The sequence below is a fragment of the Lonchura striata genome, chromosome 26 (assembly GCF_050655825.1).
Source record: "Lonchura striata isolate lonStrDom1 chromosome 26, ASM5065582v1, whole genome shotgun sequence".
Lineage (NCBI taxonomy): Eukaryota > Metazoa > Chordata > Aves > Passeriformes > Estrildidae > Lonchura > Lonchura striata.
The window spans coordinates 10,697,717-10,715,175 of NC_140728.1; positions in this window are offsets into that span (position 1 = coordinate 10,697,717).

A 17,459-nucleotide genomic window follows, 5' to 3' on the forward strand; every position below is an offset into this window, starting at 1 on the left:
ATCGAGGTCTCTGCACTCGGAGCCTCAGGGGACGAGCACGAGTTTCCCAGGAGGGGCTGCATCAGGAGGAATTCAAAACTCAGGAGAATTGTCCTGGAACACCTTCCATAAGGATGCTAGAATGGAATTGAAGAGGCAGGCGAGTGTCCACCACGGTCCTCTAGCAGTCCTTAGGGTGCGCGCAGAAGGCCGGTGCTCTGCGGCTTCGTTCTTCGCCCTCGTACAAGCTACCGCTCTGTCCGGCTCCCGGAGCAGGAGAAGCGGCTGCTTCGCGCACACAGCAGCGGAGCGGCAGCCGTACGCTCCGAAGCGCTGCTTCAGCCGAAAGACGCCGGCGACCGGCGCTTGGCTTCGGACAGCAGCCGAGAGCCGTAGTGTGCGTCTGCACTAGACTGCAGGATAACGAAAAGCTTTGGCAGTGTGTCTCGCAGGGAGATAGCTTAGGAGCGCAGCGCACTTATGCCTCCCTTGTCCAGAAACACGATTTTACTGCACACTCCTAAAACACTGCTCTTTCCAGGGCAATATATAAGCTGCTTTCTGACGGCCGTGATCTTTCGGGACTCTTGCTCAGCGCGTTGTTTTAACGTGCCCATGCCGTCGTGGTATTCAGTGCACAGTGAAGGCAATCGAAAAAGTCCAGGTGCTGCTGACTCCCAAACACAAGGCGCTGGCTAGGTTCTTGCTTCTCGACAACTCAACGTAGCCCTTCATTTCTGCAGTTGCCATCGAGGTCTCTGCATGTCGGAGACTCAGAGGACGAGCACGAGTTTCCCAGGAGGGGCTGCATCAGGACGAATTCAAAATTCAGGAAAATTGTCCTGGAACACTTTCCATAAGGATGCTAGAAGGGAATTGAAGAGGCGGGCGAGCGGCCACCATGGTCCTCTAGCAGTCCTTAGGGTGCGCGCAGAAGCCCGGTGCTCTTCGGCTTCGCTCTTCGCCCTCGTACAAGCTACCGCTCTGTCCGGCTCCCGGAGCAGGAGAAGCGGCTGCTTCGCGCACACAAGAGCGGAGCGGCAGCCGTACGCTCCGAAGCGCAGCTTCAGCCGAAAGACGCCGGCCACCGGCGCTTGGCTTCGGACAGCTCCGGAGAGCCGGAGTGTGCGTCTGCACTAGACTGCAGGATAACGAAAAGCTTTGGCAGTGTGTCTCGCAGGGAGATAGCTTAGGAGCGCAGCGCACTTATGCCTCCCTTGTCCAGAAACACGGATTTGCTGTACTCTCCAAAAACACTGCAGTTTCCAGGACAAGATGCCAGATGCTCTCTGATGCCCGTACTCTCTTCCTCCTCTTGCCCACCTTGTTTTTCTAGCGTGCACATGTCTCGGCAATCAGTGCACAGTGAAGGCAAACGCAAAAGTGCAGCAGCTGCTGACTCCCAGACACTTAGGCGCTGGCTATATTCTTGCTTCTCGACAACTCAACGCAGCCCTGCATTTCTGCAGCTGCCATCGATGTTTCTGCATCTCGGAGCCTCAGGGAACGAGCACGAGTTTCCCAGGAGGGGCTGTATCAGGACGAACCCATAAGCAATGAAAGTTGTCCTGGAACAGCTCCATAGAGCATGCCAGCTGTGAATTGATAGGTTAGGGAGGTGCAGCCACCTTCCTCTAGCAGCCCGTAGGCTGTGCACACAAGTCCGGTGCTCTGCGGCTTCGTTCTTCGCCCTCGTACAAGCTACCGCTCTGTCCGGCTCCCGGAGCAGGAGAAGCGGCTGCTTCGCGCACACAACAGCGGAGCGGCAGCCGTACGCTCCGAAGCGCTGCTTCAGCCGAAAGACGCCGGCGACCGGCGTTTGGCTTCGGACAGCTCCGGAGAGCCGTAGTGTGCGTCTGCACTAGACTGCATCCTAGCGAAACGCTTTGGCAGTGTGTCTCGCAGGGAGATAGCTTAGGAGCGCAGCGCACTTATGCCTCCCTTGTCCAGAAACACGATTTTACTGCACACTCCAAAACCAGTACTCTTCCCAGGGCAATATATAAGCTGCTTTCTGACGGCCGTGATCTTTCGATTACTCTTGCCCAGCTCGTTGTTTTAACGTGCACAGGCCGTCCTGGCATTCAGTGCACAGTGAAAGCAATCGCAAAAGTCCAGCAGCTGCTGACTCCCAAACACAAGGCGCTGGCTATGTTCTTGCTTCTCGACAACTCAACGCAGCCCTTCATTTCTGCAGTTGCCATCGAGGTCTCTGCATGTCGGAGCCTCAGAGGACGAGCACGAGTTTCCCAGGAGGGGCTGCATCAGGAGGAATTCAAAACTCAGGGAATTTGTCCTGGAACACCTTCCATAAGAACGCTAGAAGGGAATTGAAGACGCAGGCGTGCGGCCACCACGGTCCTCTAGCAGTCCTCAGGGTGCGCGCAGAAGCCCGGTGCTCTGCGGCTTCGTTCTTCGCCCTCGTACAAGCTACCGCTCTGTCCGGCTCCCGGAGCAGGAGAAGCGGCTGCTTCGCGCACACAGCAGCGGAGCGGCAGCCGTACGCTCCGAAGCGCTGCTTCAGCCGAAAGACGCCGGCGACCGGCGTTTGGCTTCGGACAGCAGCCGAGAGCCGTAGTGTGCGTCTGCACTAGACTGCAGGATAACGAAAAGCTTTGGCAGTGTGTCTCGCAGGGAGATAGCTTAGGAGCGCAGCGCACTTATGCCTCCCTTGTCCAGAAACACGATTTTACTGCACACTCCTAAAACACTGCTCTTTCCAGGGCAATATATAAGCTGCTTTCTGACGGCCGTGATCTTTCGGGACTCTTGCTCAGCGCGTTGTTTTAACGTGCCCATGCCGTCCTGGTATTCAGTGCACAGTGAAGGCAATCGAAAAAGTCCAGGTGCTGCTGACTCCCAAACACAAGGCGCTGGCTAGGTTCTTGCTTCTCGACAACTCAACGTAGCCCTTCATTTCTGCAGTTGCCATCGAGGTCTCTGCATGTCGGAGACTCAGAGGACGAGCACGAGTTTCCCAGGAGGGGCTGCATCAGGACGAATTCAAAATTCAGGAAAATTGTCCTGGAACACTTTCCATAAGGATGCTAGAAGGGAATTGAAGAGGCGGGCGAGCGGCCACCATGGTCCTCTAGCAGTCCTTAGGGTGCGCGCAGAAGCCCGGTGCTCTGCGGCTTCGTTCTTCGCCCTCGTACAAGCTACCGCTCTGTCCGGCTCCCGGAGCAGGAGAAGCGGCTGCTTCGCGCACACAGCAGCGGAGCGGCAGCCGTACGCTCCGAAGCGCTGCTTCAGCCGAAAGACGCCGGCGACCGGCGTTTGGCTTCGGACAGCAGCCGAGAGCCGTAGTGTGCGTCTGCACTAGACTGCAGGATAACGAAAAGCTTTGGCAGTGTGTCTCGCAGGGAGATAGCTTAGGAGCGCAGCGCACTTATGCCTCCCTTGTCCAGAAACACGATTTTACTGCACACTCCTAAAACACTGCTCTTTCCAGGGCAATATATAAGCTGCTTTCTGACGGCCGTGATCTTTCGGGACTCTTGCTCAGTGCGTTGTTTTAACGTGCCCATGCCGTCCTGGCATTCAGTGCACAGTGAAAGCAATCGCAAAAGTCCAGGTGCTGCTGACTCCCAAACACAAGGCGCTGGCTATGTTCTTGCGTCTCGACAACTCAACGCAGCCCTTCATTTCTGCAGCTGCCATCGATGTTTCTGCATCTCGGAGACTCAGAGGACGAGCACGAGTTTCCCAGGAGGGGCTGTATCAGGACGAACCCATAAGCAATGAAAGTTGTCCTGGAACAGCTCCATAGAGCATGCCAGCTGTGAATTGATAGGTTAGGGAGGTGCAGCCACCTTCCTCTAGCAGCCCGTAGGCTGTGCACACAAGTCCGGTGCTCTGCGGCTTCGTTCTTCGCCCTCGTACAAGCTACCGCTCTGTCCGGCTCCCGGAGCAGGAGAAGCGGCTGCTTCGCGCACACAACAGCCGTACGCTCCGAAGCGCTGCTTCAGCCGAAAGACGCCGGCCACCGGCGCTTGGCTTCGGACAGCTCCGGAGAGCCGGAGTATGCGTCTGCACTAGACTGCATCATAGCGAAAAGCTTTGGCAGTGTGTCTTAGCAGGGAGATAGCTTAGGAGCGCAGCGCACTTATGCCTCCCTTGTCCAGAAACACGATTTTACTGCACACTCCAAAAACACTGCTCTTTCCAGGGCAATATATAAGATGCTTTCTGACGGCCGTGATCTTTCGGGGACTCTTGCTCAGCTCGTTGTTTTAACGTGCCCATGCCGTCGTGGCATTCAGTGCACAGTGAAGGCAATCGCAAAAGTCCAGCAGCTGCTGACTCCCAAACACAAGGCGCTGGCTATGTTCTTGCTTCTCGACAACTCAACGGAGTGCTTCATTTCTGCAGTTGCCATCGAGGTCTCTGCACTCGGAGCCTCAGGGGACGAGCACGAGTTTCCCAGGAGGGGCTGCATCAGGAGGAATTCAAAACTCAGGAGAATTGTCCTGGAACACCTTCCATAAGGATGCTAGAATGGAATTGAAGAGGCAGGCGAGTGTCCACCACGGTCCTCTAGCAGTCCTTAGGGTGCGCGCAGAAGCCCGGTGCTCTGCGGCTTCGTTCTTCGCCCTCGTACAAGCTACCGCTCTGTCCGGCTCCCGGAGCAGGAGAAGCGGCTGCTTCGCGCACACAGCAGCGGAGCGGCAGCCGTACGCTCCGAAGCGCTGCTTCAGCCGAAACACGCCGGCGACCGGCGCTTGGCTTCGGACAGCAGCCGAGAGCCGTAGTGTGCGTCTGCACTAGACTGCAGGATAACGAAAAGCTTTGGCAGTGTGTCTCGCAGGGAGATAGCTTAGGAGCGCAGCGCACTTATGCCTCCCTTGTCCAGAAACACGATTTTACTGCACACTCCTAAAACACTGCTCTTTCCAGGGCAATATATAAGCTGCTTTCTGACGGCCGTGATCTTTCGGGACTCTTGCCCAGCGCGTTGTTTTAACGTGCCCATGCCGTCGTGGTATTCAGTGCACAGTGAAGGCAATCGAAAAAGTCCAGGTGCTGCTGACTCCCAAACACAAGGCGCTGGCTAGGTTCTTGCTTCTCGACAACTCAACGTAGCCCTTCATTTCTGCAGTTGCCATCGAGGTCTCTGCATGTCGGAGACTCAGAGGACGAGCACGAGTTTCCCAGGAGGGGCTGCATCAGGACGAATTCAAAATTCAGGAAAATTGTCCTGGAACACTTTCCATAAGGATGCTAGAAGGGAATTGAAGAGGCGGGCGAGCGGCCACCATGGTCCTCTAGCAGTCCTTAGGGTGCGCGCAGAAGCCCGGTGCTCTTCGGCTTCGTTCTTCGCCCTCGTACAAGCTACCGCTCTGTCCGGCTCCCGGAGCAGGAGAAGCGGCTGCTTCGCGCACACAGCAGCGGAGCGGCAGCCGTACGCTCCGAAGCGCTGCTTCAGCCGAAAGACGCCGGCGACCGGCGTTTGGCTTCGGACAGCAGCCGAGAGCCGTAGTGTGCGTCTGCACTAGACTGCAGGATAACGAAAAGCTTTGGCAGTGTGTCTCGCAGGGAGATAGCTTAGGAGCGCAGCGCACTTATGCCTCCCTTGTCCAGAAACACGGATTTGCTGTACTCTCCAAAAACACTGCAGTTTCCAGGACAAGATGCCAGATGCTCTCTGATGCCCGTACTCTCTTCCTCCTCTTGCCCACCTTGTTTTTTTAGCGTGCACATGTCTCGGCAATCAGTGCACAGTGAAGGCAATCGCAAAAGTGCAGCAGCTGCTGACTCCCAGACACTTAGGCGCTGGCTATGTTCTTGCTTCTCGACAACTCAACGCAGCCCTTCATTTCTGCAGCTGCCATCGATGTTTCTGCATCTCGGAGCCTCAGGGGACGAGCACGAGTTTCCCAGGAGGGGCTGTATCAGGACGAACCCATAAGCAATGAAAGTTGTCCTGGAACAGCTCCAAAGAGCATGCCAGCTGTGAATTGATAGGTTAGGGAGGTGCAGCCACCTTCCTCTAGCAGCCCGTAGGCTGTGCACACAAGTCCGGTGCTCTGCGGCTTCGTTCTTCGCCCTCGTACAAGCTACCGCTCTGTCCGGCTCCCGGAGCAGGAGAAGCGGCTGCTTCGCGCACACAACAGCCGTACGCTCCGAAGCGCTGCTTCAGCCGAAAGACGCCGGCGACCGGCGCTTGGCTTCGGACAGCTCCGGAGAGCCGGAGTATGCGTCTGCACTAGACTGCATCCTAGCGAAAAGCTTTGGCAGTGTGTCTTAGCAGGGAGATAGCTTAGGAGCGCAGCGCACTTATGCCTCCCTTGTCCAGAAACACGATTTTACTGCACACTCCAAAAACACTGCTCTTTCCAGGGCAATATATAAGATGCTTTCTGACGGCCGTGATCTTTCGGGGACTCTTGCTCAGCTCGTTGTTTTAACGTGCCCATGCCGTCCTGGCATTCAGTGCACAGTGAAGGCAATCGCAAAAGTCCAGCAGCTGCTGACTCCCAAACACAAGGCGCTGGCTATGTTCTTGCTTCTCGACAACTCAACGGAGTGCTTCATTTCTGCAGTTGCCATCGAGGTCTCTGCACTCGGAGACTCAGAGGACGAGCACGAGTTTCCCAGGAGGGGCTGCATCAGGACGAATTCAAAACTCAGGAGAATTGTCCTGGAACACCTTCCATAAGGATGCTAGAATGGAATTGAAGACGCAGGCGAGTGTCCACCACAGTCCTCTAGCAGTCCTTAGGGTGCGCGCAGAAGCCCGGTGCTCTGCGGCTTCGTTCTTCGCCCTCGTACAAGCTACCGCTCTGTCCGGCTCCCGGAGCAGGAGAAGCGGCTGCTTCGCGCACACAGCAGCGGAGCGGCAGCCGTACGCTCCGAAGCGCTGCTTCAGCCGAAAGACACCGGCGACCGGCGCTTGGCTTCGGACAGCAGCCGAGAGCCGTAGTGTGCGTCTGCACTAGACTGCAGGATAACGAAAAGCTTTGGCAGTGTGTCTCGCAGGGAGATAGCTTAGGAGCGCAGCGCACTTATGCCTCCCTTGTCCAGAAACACGATTTTACTGCACACTCCTAAAACACTGCTCTTTCCAGGGCAATATATAAGCTGCTTTCTGACGGCCGTGATCTTTCGGGACTCTTGCTCAGCGCGTTGTTTTAACGTGCCCATGCCGTCGTGGTATTCAGTGCACAGTGAAGGCAATCGAAAAAGTCCAGGTGCTGCTGACTCCCAAACACAAGGCGCTGGCTAGGTTCTTGCTTCTCGACAACTCAACGTAGCCCTTTATTTCTGCAGTTGCCATCGAGGTCTCTGCATGTCGGAGACTCAGAGGACGAGCACGAGTTTCCCAGGAGGGGCTGCATCAGGACGAATTCAAAATTCAGGAAAATTGTCCTGGAACACTTTCCATAAGGATGCTAGAAGGGAATTGAAGAGGCGGGCGAGCGGCCACCATGGTCCTCTAGCAGTCCTTAGGGTGCGCGCAGAAGCCCGGTGCTCTTCGGCTTCGCTCTTCGCCCTCGTACAAGCTACCGCTCTGTCCGGCTCCCGGAGCAGGAGAAGCGGCTGCTTCGCGCACACAACAGCCGTACGCTCCGAAGCGCTGCTTCAGCCGAAAGACGCCGGCCACCGGCGCTTGGCTTCGGACAGCTCCGGAGAGCCGGAGTGTGCGTCTGCACTAGACTGCATGATAGCGAAAAGCTTTGGCAGTGTGTCTCGCAGGGAGATAGCTTAGGAGCGCAGCGCACTTATGCCTCCCTTGTCCAGAAACACGGATTTGCTGTACTCTCCAAAAACACTGCAGTTTCCAGGACAAGATGCCAGATGCTCTCTGATGCCCGTACTCTCTTCCTCCTCTTGCCCACCTTGTTTTTTTAGCGTGCACATGTCTCGGCAATCAGTGCACAGTGAAGGCAATCGCAAAAGTGCAGCAGCTGCTGACTCCCAGACACTTAGGCGCTGGCTATGTTCTTGCTTCTCGACAACTCAACGCAGCCCTTCATTTCTGCAGCTGCCATCGATGTTTCTGCATCTCGGAGCCTCAGGGGACGAGCACGAGTTTCCCAGGAGGGGCTGTATCAGGACGAACCCATAAGCAATGAAAGTTGTCCTGGAACAGCTCCATAGAGCATGCCAGCTGTGAATTGATAGGTTAGGGAGGTGCAGCCACCTTCCTCTAGCAGCCCGTAGGCTGTGCACACAAGTCCGGTGCTCTGCGGCTTCGTTCTTCGCCCTCGTACAAGCTACCGCTCTGTCCGGCTCCCGGAGCAGGAGAAGCGGCTGCTTCGCGCACACAACAGCCGTACGCTCCAAAGCGCTGCTTCAGCCGAAAGACGCCGGCGACCGGCGCTTGGCTTCGGACAGCTCCGGAGAGCCGGAGTATGCGTCTGCACTAGACTGCATCATAGCGAAAAGCTTTGGCAGTGTGTCTTAGCAGGGAGATAGCTTAGGAGCGCAGCGCACTTATGCCTCCCTTGTCCAGAAACACGATTTTACTGCACACTCCAAAAACACTGCTCTTTCCAGGGCAATATATAAGATGCTTTCTGACGGCCGTGATCTTTCGGGGACTCTTGCTCAGCTCGTTGTTTTAACGTGCCCATGCCGTCCTGGCATTCAGTGCACAGTGAAGGCAATCGCAAAAGTCCAGCAGCTGCTGACTCCCAAACACAAGGCGCTGGCTATGTTCTTGCTTCTCGACAACTCAACGGAGTGCTTCATTTCTGCAGTTGCCATCGAGGTCTCTGCACTCGGAGCCTCAGAGGACGAGCACGAGTTTCCCAGGAGGGGCTGCATCAGGACGAATTCAAAACTCAGGAGAATTGTCCTGGAACACCTTCCATAAGGATGCTAGAATGGAATTGAAGACGCAGGCGAGTGTCCACCACGGTCCTCTAGCAGTCCTTAGGGTGCGCGCAGAAGCCCGGTGCTCTGCGGCTTCGTTCTTCGCCCTCGTACAAGCTACCGCTCTGTCCGGCTCCCGGAGCAGGAGAAGCGGCTGCTTCGCGCACACAACAGCGGAGCGGCAGCCGTACGCTCCGAAGCGCAGCTTCAGCCGAAAGACGCCGGCCACCGGCGCTTGGCTTCGGACAGCTCCGGAGAGCCGTAGTGTGCGTCTGCACTAGACTGCATGATAGCGAAAAGCTTTGGCAGTGTGTCTCGCAGGGAGATAGCTTAGGAGCGCAGCGCACTTATGCCTCCCTTGTCCAGAAACACGGATTTGCTGTACTCTCCAAAAACACTGCAGTTTCCAGGACAAGATGCCAGATGCTCTCTGATGCCCGTACTCTCTTCCTCCTCTTGCCCACCTTGATTTTTTAGCGTGCACATGTCTCGGCAATCAGTGCACAGTGAAGGCAATCGCAAAAGTGCAGCAGCTGCTGACTCCCAGACACTTAGGCGCTGGCTATGTTCTTGCTTCTCGACAACTCAACGCAGCCCTTCATTTCTGCAGCTGCCATCGATGTTTCTGCATCTCGGAGCCTCAGGGGACGAGCACGAGTTTCCCAGGAGGGGCTGTATCAGGACGAACCCATAAGCAATGAAAGTTGTCCTGGAACAGCTCCAAAGAGCATGCCAGCTGTGAATTGATAGGTTAGGGAGGTGCAGCCACCTTCCTCTAGCAGCCCGTAGGCTGTGCACACAAGTCCGGTGCTCTGCGGCTTCGTTCTTCGCCCTCGTACAAGCTACCACTCTGTCCGGCTCCCGGAGCAGGAGAAGCGGCTGCTTCGCGCACACAACAGCTGTACGCTCCGAAGCGCTGCTTCAGCCGAAAGACGCCGGCGACCGGCGCTTCGCTTCGGACAGCTCCGGAGAGCCGGAGTATGCATCTGCACTAGACTGCATCATAGCGAAAAGCTTTGGCAGTGTGTCTCGCAGGGAGATAGCTTAGGAGCGCAGCGCACTTATGCCTCCCTTGTCCAGAAACACGATTTTACTGCACACTCCAAAAACACTGCTCTTTCCAGGGCAATATATAAGATGCTTTCTGACGGCCGTGATCTTTCGGGGACTCTTGCTCAGCTCGTTGTTTTAACGTGCCCATGCCGTCGTGGCATTCAGTGCACAGTGAAGGCAATCGCAAAAGTCCAGCAGCTGCTGACTCCCAAACACAAGGCGCTGGCTATGTTCTTGCTTCTCGACAACTCAACGGAGTGCTTCATTTCTGCAGTTGCCATCGAGGTCTCTGCACTCGGAGCCTCAGAGGACGAGCACGAGTTTCCCAGGAGGGGCTGCATCAGGACGAATTCAAAACTCAGGAGAATTGTCCTGGAACACCTTCCATAAGGATGCTAGAATGGAATTGAAGACGCAGGCGAGTGTTCACCACGGTCCTCTAGCAGTCCTTAGGGTGCGCGCAGAAGCCCGGTGCTCTGCGGCTTCGTTCTTCGCCCTCGTACAAGCTACCGCTCTGTCCGGCTCCCGGAGCAGGAGAAGCGGCTGCTTCGCGCACACAGCAGCGGAGCGGCAGCCGTACGCTCCGAAGCGCTGCTTCAGCCGAAAGACGCCGGCGACCGGCGCTTGGCTTCGGACAGCAGCCGAGAGCCGTAGTGTGCGTCTGCACTAGACTGCAGGATAACGAAAAGCTTTGGCAGTGTGTCTCGCAGGGAGATAGCTTAGGAGCGCAGCGCACTTATGCCTCCCTTGTCCAGAAACACGATTTTACTGCACACTCCTAAAACACTGCTCTTTCCAGGGCAATATATAAGCTGCTTTCTGACGGCCGTGATCTTTCGGGGACTCTTGCTCAGCGCGTTGTTTTAACGTGCCCATGCCGTCGTGGTATTCAGTGCACAGTGAAGGCAATCGAAAAAGTCCAGGTGCTGCTGACTCCCAAACACAAGGCGCTGGCTAGGTTCTTGCTTCTCGACAACTCAACGTAGCCCTTCATTTCTGCAGTTGCCATCGAGGTCTCTGCATGTCGGAGACTCAGAGGACGAGCACGAGTTTCCCAGGAGGGGCTGCATCAGGACGAATTCAAAATTCAGGAAAATTGTCCTGGAACACTTTCGATAAGGATGCTAGAAGGGAATTGAAGAGGCGGGCGAGCGGCCACCATGGTCCTCTAGCAGTCCTTAGGGTGCGCGCAGAAGCCCGGTGCTCTTCGGCTTCGCTCTTCGCCCTCGTACAAGCTACCGCTCTGTCCGGCTCCCGGAGCAGGAGAAGCGGCTGCTTCGCGCACACAAGAGCGGAGCGGCAGCCGTACGCTCCGAAGCGCAGCTTCAGCCGAAAGACGCCGGCCACCGGCGCTTCGCTTCGGACAGCAGCCGAGAGCCGTAGTGTGCGTCTGCACTAGACTGCAGGATAACGAAAAGCTTTGGCAGTGTGTCTCGCAGGGAGATAGCTTAGGAGCGCAGCGCACTTATGCCTCCCTTGTCCAGAAACACGGATTTGCTGTACTCTCCAAAAACACTGCAGTTTCCAGGACAAGATGCCAGATGCTCTCTGATGCCCGTACTCTCTTCCTCCTCTTGCCCACCTTGTTTTTCTAGCGTGCACATGTCTCGGCAATCAGTGCACAGTGAAGGCAAACGCAAAACTGCAGCAGCTGCTGACTCCCAGACACTTAGGCGCTGGCTATGTTCTTGCTTCTCGACAACTCAACGCAGCCCTTCATTTCTGCAGCTGCCATCGATGTTTCTGCATCTCGGAGCCTCGGGGAACGAGCACGAGTTTCCCAGGAGGGGCTGTATCAGGACGAACCCATAAGCAATGAAAGTTGTCCTGGAACAGCTCCATAGAGCATGCCAGCTGTGAATTGATAGGTTAGGGAGCTGCAGCCACCTTCCTCTAGCAGCCCGTAGGCTGTGCACACAAGTCCGGTGCTCTGCGGCTTCGTTCTTCGCCCTCGTACAAGCTACCGCTCTGTCCGGCTCCCGGAGCAGGAGAAGCGGCTGCTTCGCGCACACAACAGCCGTACGCTCCGAAGCGCTGCTTCAGCCGAAAGACGCCGGCGACCGGCGCTTCGCTTCGGACAGCTCCGGAGAGCCGGAGTATGCATCTGCACTAGACTGCATCATAGCGAAAAGCTTTGGCAGTGTGTCTTAGCAGGGAGATAGCTTAGGAGCGCAGCGCACTTATGCCTCCCTTGTCCAGAAACACGATTTTACTGCACACTCCAAAAACACTGCTCTTTCCAGGGCAATATATAAGATGCTTTCTGACGGCCGTGATCTTTCGGGGACTCTTGCTCAGCTCGTTGTTTTAACGTGCCCATGCCGTCCTGGCATTCAGTGCACAGTGAAGGCAATCGCAAAAGTCCAGCAGCTGCTGACTCCCAAACACAAGGCGCTGGCTATGTTCTTGCTTCTCGACAACTCAACGGAGTGCTTCATTTCTGCAGTTGCCATCGAGGTCTCTGCACTCGGAGCCTCAGAGGACGAGCACGAGTTTCCCAGGAGGGGCTGCATCAGGACGAATTCAAAACTCAGGAGAATTGTCCTGGAACACCTTCCATAAGGATGCTAGAATGGAATTGAAGACGCAGGCGAGTGTCCACCACGGTCCTCTAGCAGTCCTTAGGGTGCGCGCAGAAGCCCGGTGCTCTGCGGCTTCGTTCTTCGCCCTCGTACAAGCTACCGCTCTGTCCGGCTCCCGGAGCAGGAGAAGCGGCTGCTTCGCGCACACAACAGCGGAGCGGCAGCCGTACGCTCCGAAGCGCAGCTTCAGCCGAAAGACGCCGGCCACCGGCGCTTGGCTTCGGACAGCAGCCGAGAGCCGTAGTGTGCGTCTGCACTAGACTGCATGATAGCGAAAAGCTTTGGCAGTGTGTCTCGCAGGGAGATAGCTTAGGAGCGCAGCGCACTTATGCCTCCCTTGTCCAGAAACACGGATTTGCTGTACTCTCCAAAAACACTGCAGTTTCCAGGACAAGATGCCAGATGCTCTCTGATGCCCGTACTCTCTTCCTCCTCTTGCCCACCTTGATTTTTTAGCGTGCACATGTCTCGGCAATCAGTGCACAGTGAAGGCAATCGCAAAAGTGCAGCAGCTGCTGACTCCCAGACACTTAGGCGCTGGCTATGTTCTTGCTTCTCGACAACTCAACGCAGCCCTTCATTTCTGCAGCTGCCATCGATGTTTCTGCATCTCGGAGCCTCAGGGGACGAGCACGAGTTTCCCAGGAGGGGCTGTATCAGGACGAACCCATAAGCAATGAAAGTTGTCCTGGAACAGCTCCAAAGAGCATGCCAGCTGTGAATTGATAGGTTAGGGAGGTGCAGCCACCTTCCTCTAGCAGCCCGTAGGCTGTGCACACAAGTCCGGTGCTCTGCGGCTTCGTTCTTCGCCCTCGTACAAGCTACCACTCTGTCCGGCTCCCGGAGCAGGAGAAGCGGCTGCTTCGCGCACACAACAGCTGTACGCTCCGAAGCGCTGCTTCAGCCGAAAGACGCCGGCGACCGGCGCTTCGCTTCGGACAGCTCCGGAGAGCCGGAGTATGCATCTGCACTAGACTGCATCATAGCGAAAAGCTTTGGCAGTGTGTCTCGCAGGGAGATAGCTTAGGAGCGCAGCGCACTTATGCCTCCCTTGTCCAGAAACACGATTTTACTGCACACTCCAAAAACACTGCTCTTTCCAGGGCAATATATAAGATGCTTTCTGACGGCCGTGATCTTTCGGGGACTCTTGCTCAGCTCGTTGTTTTAACGTGCCCATGCCGTCGTGGCATTCAGTGCACAGTGAAGGCAATCGCAAAAGTCCAGCAGCTGCTGACTCCCAAACACAAGGCGCTGGCTATGTTCTTGCTTCTCGACAACTCAACGGAGTGCTTCATTTCTGCAGTTGCCATCGAGGTCTCTGCACTCGGAGCCTCAGAGGACGAGCACGAGTTTCCCAGGAGGGGCTGCATCAGGACGAATTCAAAACTCAGGAGAATTGTCCTGGAACACCTTCCATAAGGATGCTAGAATGGAATTGAAGACGCAGGCGAGTGTTCACCACGGTCCTCTAGCAGTCCTTAGGGTGCGCACAGAAGCCCGGTGCTCTGCGGCTTCGTTCTTCGCCCTCGTACAAGCTACCGCTCTGTCCGGCTCCCGGAGCAGGAGAAGCGGCTGCTTCGCGCACACAGCAGCGGAGCGGCAGCCGTACGCTCCGAAGCGCTGCTTCAGCCGAAAGACGCCGGCGACCGGCGCTTGGCTTCGGACAGCAGCCGAGAGCCGTAGTGTGCGTCTGCACTAGACTGCAGGATAACGAAAAGCTTTGGCAGTGTGTCTCGCAGGGAGATAGCTTAGGAGCGCAGCGCACTTATGCCTCCCTTGTCCAGAAACACGATTTTACTGCACACTCCTAAAACACTGCTCTTTCCAGGGCAATATATAAGCTGCTTTCTGACGGCCGTGATCTTTCGGGGACTCTTGCTCAGCGCGTTGTTTTAACGTGCCCATGCCGTCGTGGTATTCAGTGCACAGTGAAGGCAATCGAAAAAGTCCAGGTGCTGCTGACTCCCAAACACAAGGCGCTGGCTAGGTTCTTGCTTCTCGACAACTCAACGTAGCCCTTCATTTCTGCAGTTGCCATCGAGGTCTCTGCATGTCGGAGACTCAGAGGACGAGCACGAGTTTCCCAGGAGGGGCTGCATCAGGACGAATTCAAAATTCAGGAAAATTGTCCTGGAACACTTTCGATAAGGATGCTAGAAGGGAATTGAAGAGGCGGGCGAGCGGCCACCATGGTCCTCTAGCAGTCCTTAGGGTGCGCGCAGAAGCCCGGTGCTCTTCGGCTTCGCTCTTCGCCCTCGTACAAGCTACCGCTCTGTCCGGCTCCCGGAGCAGGAGAAGCGGCTGCTTCGCGCACACAAGAGCGGAGCGGCAGCCGTACGCTCCGAAGCGCAGCTTCAGCCGAAAGACGCCGGCCACCGGCGCTTCGCTTCGGACAGCAGCCGAGAGCCGTAGTGTGCGTCTGCACTAGACTGCAGGATAACGAAAAGCTTTGGCAGTGTGTCTCGCAGGGAGATAGCTTAGGAGCGCAGCGCACTTATGCCTCCCTTGTCCAGAAACACGGATTTGCTGTACTCTCCAAAAACACTGCAGTTTCCAGGACAAGATGCCAGATGCTCTCTGATGCCCGTACTCTCTTCCTCCTCTTGCCCACCTTGTTTTTCTAGCGTGCACATGTCTCGGCAATCAGTGCACAGTGAAGGCAAACGCAAAAGTGCAGCAGCTGCTGACTCCCAGACACTTAGGCGCTGGCTATGTTCTTGCTTCTCGACAACTCAACGCAGCCCTTCATTTCTGCAGCTGCCATCGATGTTTCTGCATCTCGGAGCCTCGGGGAACGAGCACGAGTTTCCCAGGAGGGGCTGTATCAGGACGAACCCATAAGCAATGAAAGTTGTCCTGGAACAGCTCCATAGAGCATGCCAGCTGTGAATTGATAGGTTAGGGAGCTGCAGCCACCTTCCTCTAGCAGCCCGTAGGCTGTGCACACAAGTCCGGTGCTCTGCGGCTTCGTTCTTCGCCCTCGTACAAGCTACCGCTCTGTCCGGCTCCCGGAGCAGGAGAAGCGGCTGCTTCGCGCACACAACAGCCGTACGCTCCGAAGCGCTGCTTCAGCCGAAAGACGCCGGCGACCGGCGCTTCGCTTCGGACAGCTCCGGAGAGCCGTAGTGTGCGTCTGCACTAGACTGCATCATAGCGAAAAGCTTTGGCAGTGTGTCTTAGCAGGGAGATAGCTTAGGAGCGCAGCGCACTTATGCCTCCCTTGTCCAGAAACACGATTTTACTGCACACTCCAAAAACACTGCTCTTTCCAGGGCAATATATAAGATGCTTTCTGACGGCCGTGATCTTTCGGGGACTCTTGCTCAGCTCGTTGTTTTAACGTGCCCATGCCGTCCTGGCATTCAGTGCACAGTGAAAGCAATCGCAAAAGTCCAGGTGCTGCTGACTCCCAAACACAAGGCGCTGGCTATATTCTTGCTTCTCGACAACTCAACGCAGCCCTTAATTTCTGCAGCTGCCATCGATGTTTCTGCATCTCGGAGCCTCAGGGAACGAGCACGAGTTTCCCAGGAGGGGCTGTATCAGGACGAACCCATAAGCAATGAAAGTTGTCCTGGAACAGCTCCATAGAGCATGCCAGCTGTGAATTGATAGGTTAGGGAGGTGCAGCCACCTTCCTCTAGCAGCCCGTAGGCTGTGCACACAAGTCCGGTGCTCTGCGGCTTCGTTCTTCGCCCTCGTACAAGCTACCGCTCTGTCCGGCTCCCGGAGCAGGAGAAGCGGCTGCTTCGCGCACACAACAGCCGTACGCTCCGAAGCGCTGCTTCAGCCGAAAGACGCCGGCGACCGGCGCTTCGCTTCGGACAGCTCCGGAGAGCCGGAGTATGCGTCTGCACTAGACTGCATCATAGCGAAAAGCTTTGGCAGTGTGTCTTAGCAGGGAGATAGCTTAGGAGCGCAGCGCACTTATGCCTCCCTTGTCCAGAAACACGATTTTACTGCACACTCCAAAAACACTGCTCTTTCCAGGGCAATATATAAGATGCTTTCTGACGGCCGTGATCTTTCGGGGACTCTTGCTCAGCTCGTTGTTTTAACGTGCCCATGCCGTCCTGGCATTCAGTGCACAGTGAAAGCAATCGCAAAAGTCCAGGTGCTGCTGACTCCCAAACACAAGGCGCTGGCTATGTTCTTGCGTCTCGACAACTCAACGCAGCCCTTCATTTCTGCAGTTGCCATCGAGGTCTCTGCACTCGGAGACTCAGAGGACGAGCAGGAGTTTCCCAGGAGGGGCTGCATCAGGAGGAATTCAAAACTCAGGAAAATTGTCCTGGAACACCTTCCATAAGGATGCTAGAATGGAATTGAAGACGCAGGCGAGTGTCCACCACGGTCCTCTAGCAGTCCTTAGGGTGCGCGCAGAAGCCCGGTGCTCTTCGGCTTCGTTCTTCGCCCTCGTACAAGCTACCGCTCTGTCCGGCTCCCGGAGCAGGAGAAGCGGCTGCTTCGCGCACACAACAGCGGAGCGGCAGCCGTACGCTCCGAAGCGCAGCTTCAGCCGAAAGACGCCGGCCACCGGCGCTTGGCTTCGGACAGCTCCGGAGAGCCGGAGTGTGCGTCTGCACTAGACTGCATGATAGCGAAAAGCTTTGGCAGTGTGTCTCGCAGGGAGATAGCTTAGGAGCGCAGCGCACTTATGCCTCCCTTGTCCAGAAACACGGATTTGCTGTACTCTCCAAAAACACTGCAGTTTCCAGGACAAGATGCCAGATGCTCTCTGATGCCCGTACTCTCTTCCTCCTCTTGCCCACCTTGTTTTTTTAGCGTGCACATGTCTCGGCAATCAGTGCACAGTGAAGGCAAACGCAAAAGTGCAGCAGCTGCTGACTCCCAGACACTTAGGCGCTGGCTATGTTCTTGCTTCTCGACAACTCAACGCAGCCCTTCATTTCTGCAGCTGCCATCGATGTTTCTGCATCTCGGAGCCTCAGGGGACGAGCACGAGTTTCCCAGGAGGGGCTGTATCAGGACGAACCCATAAGCAATGAAAGTTGTCCTGGAACA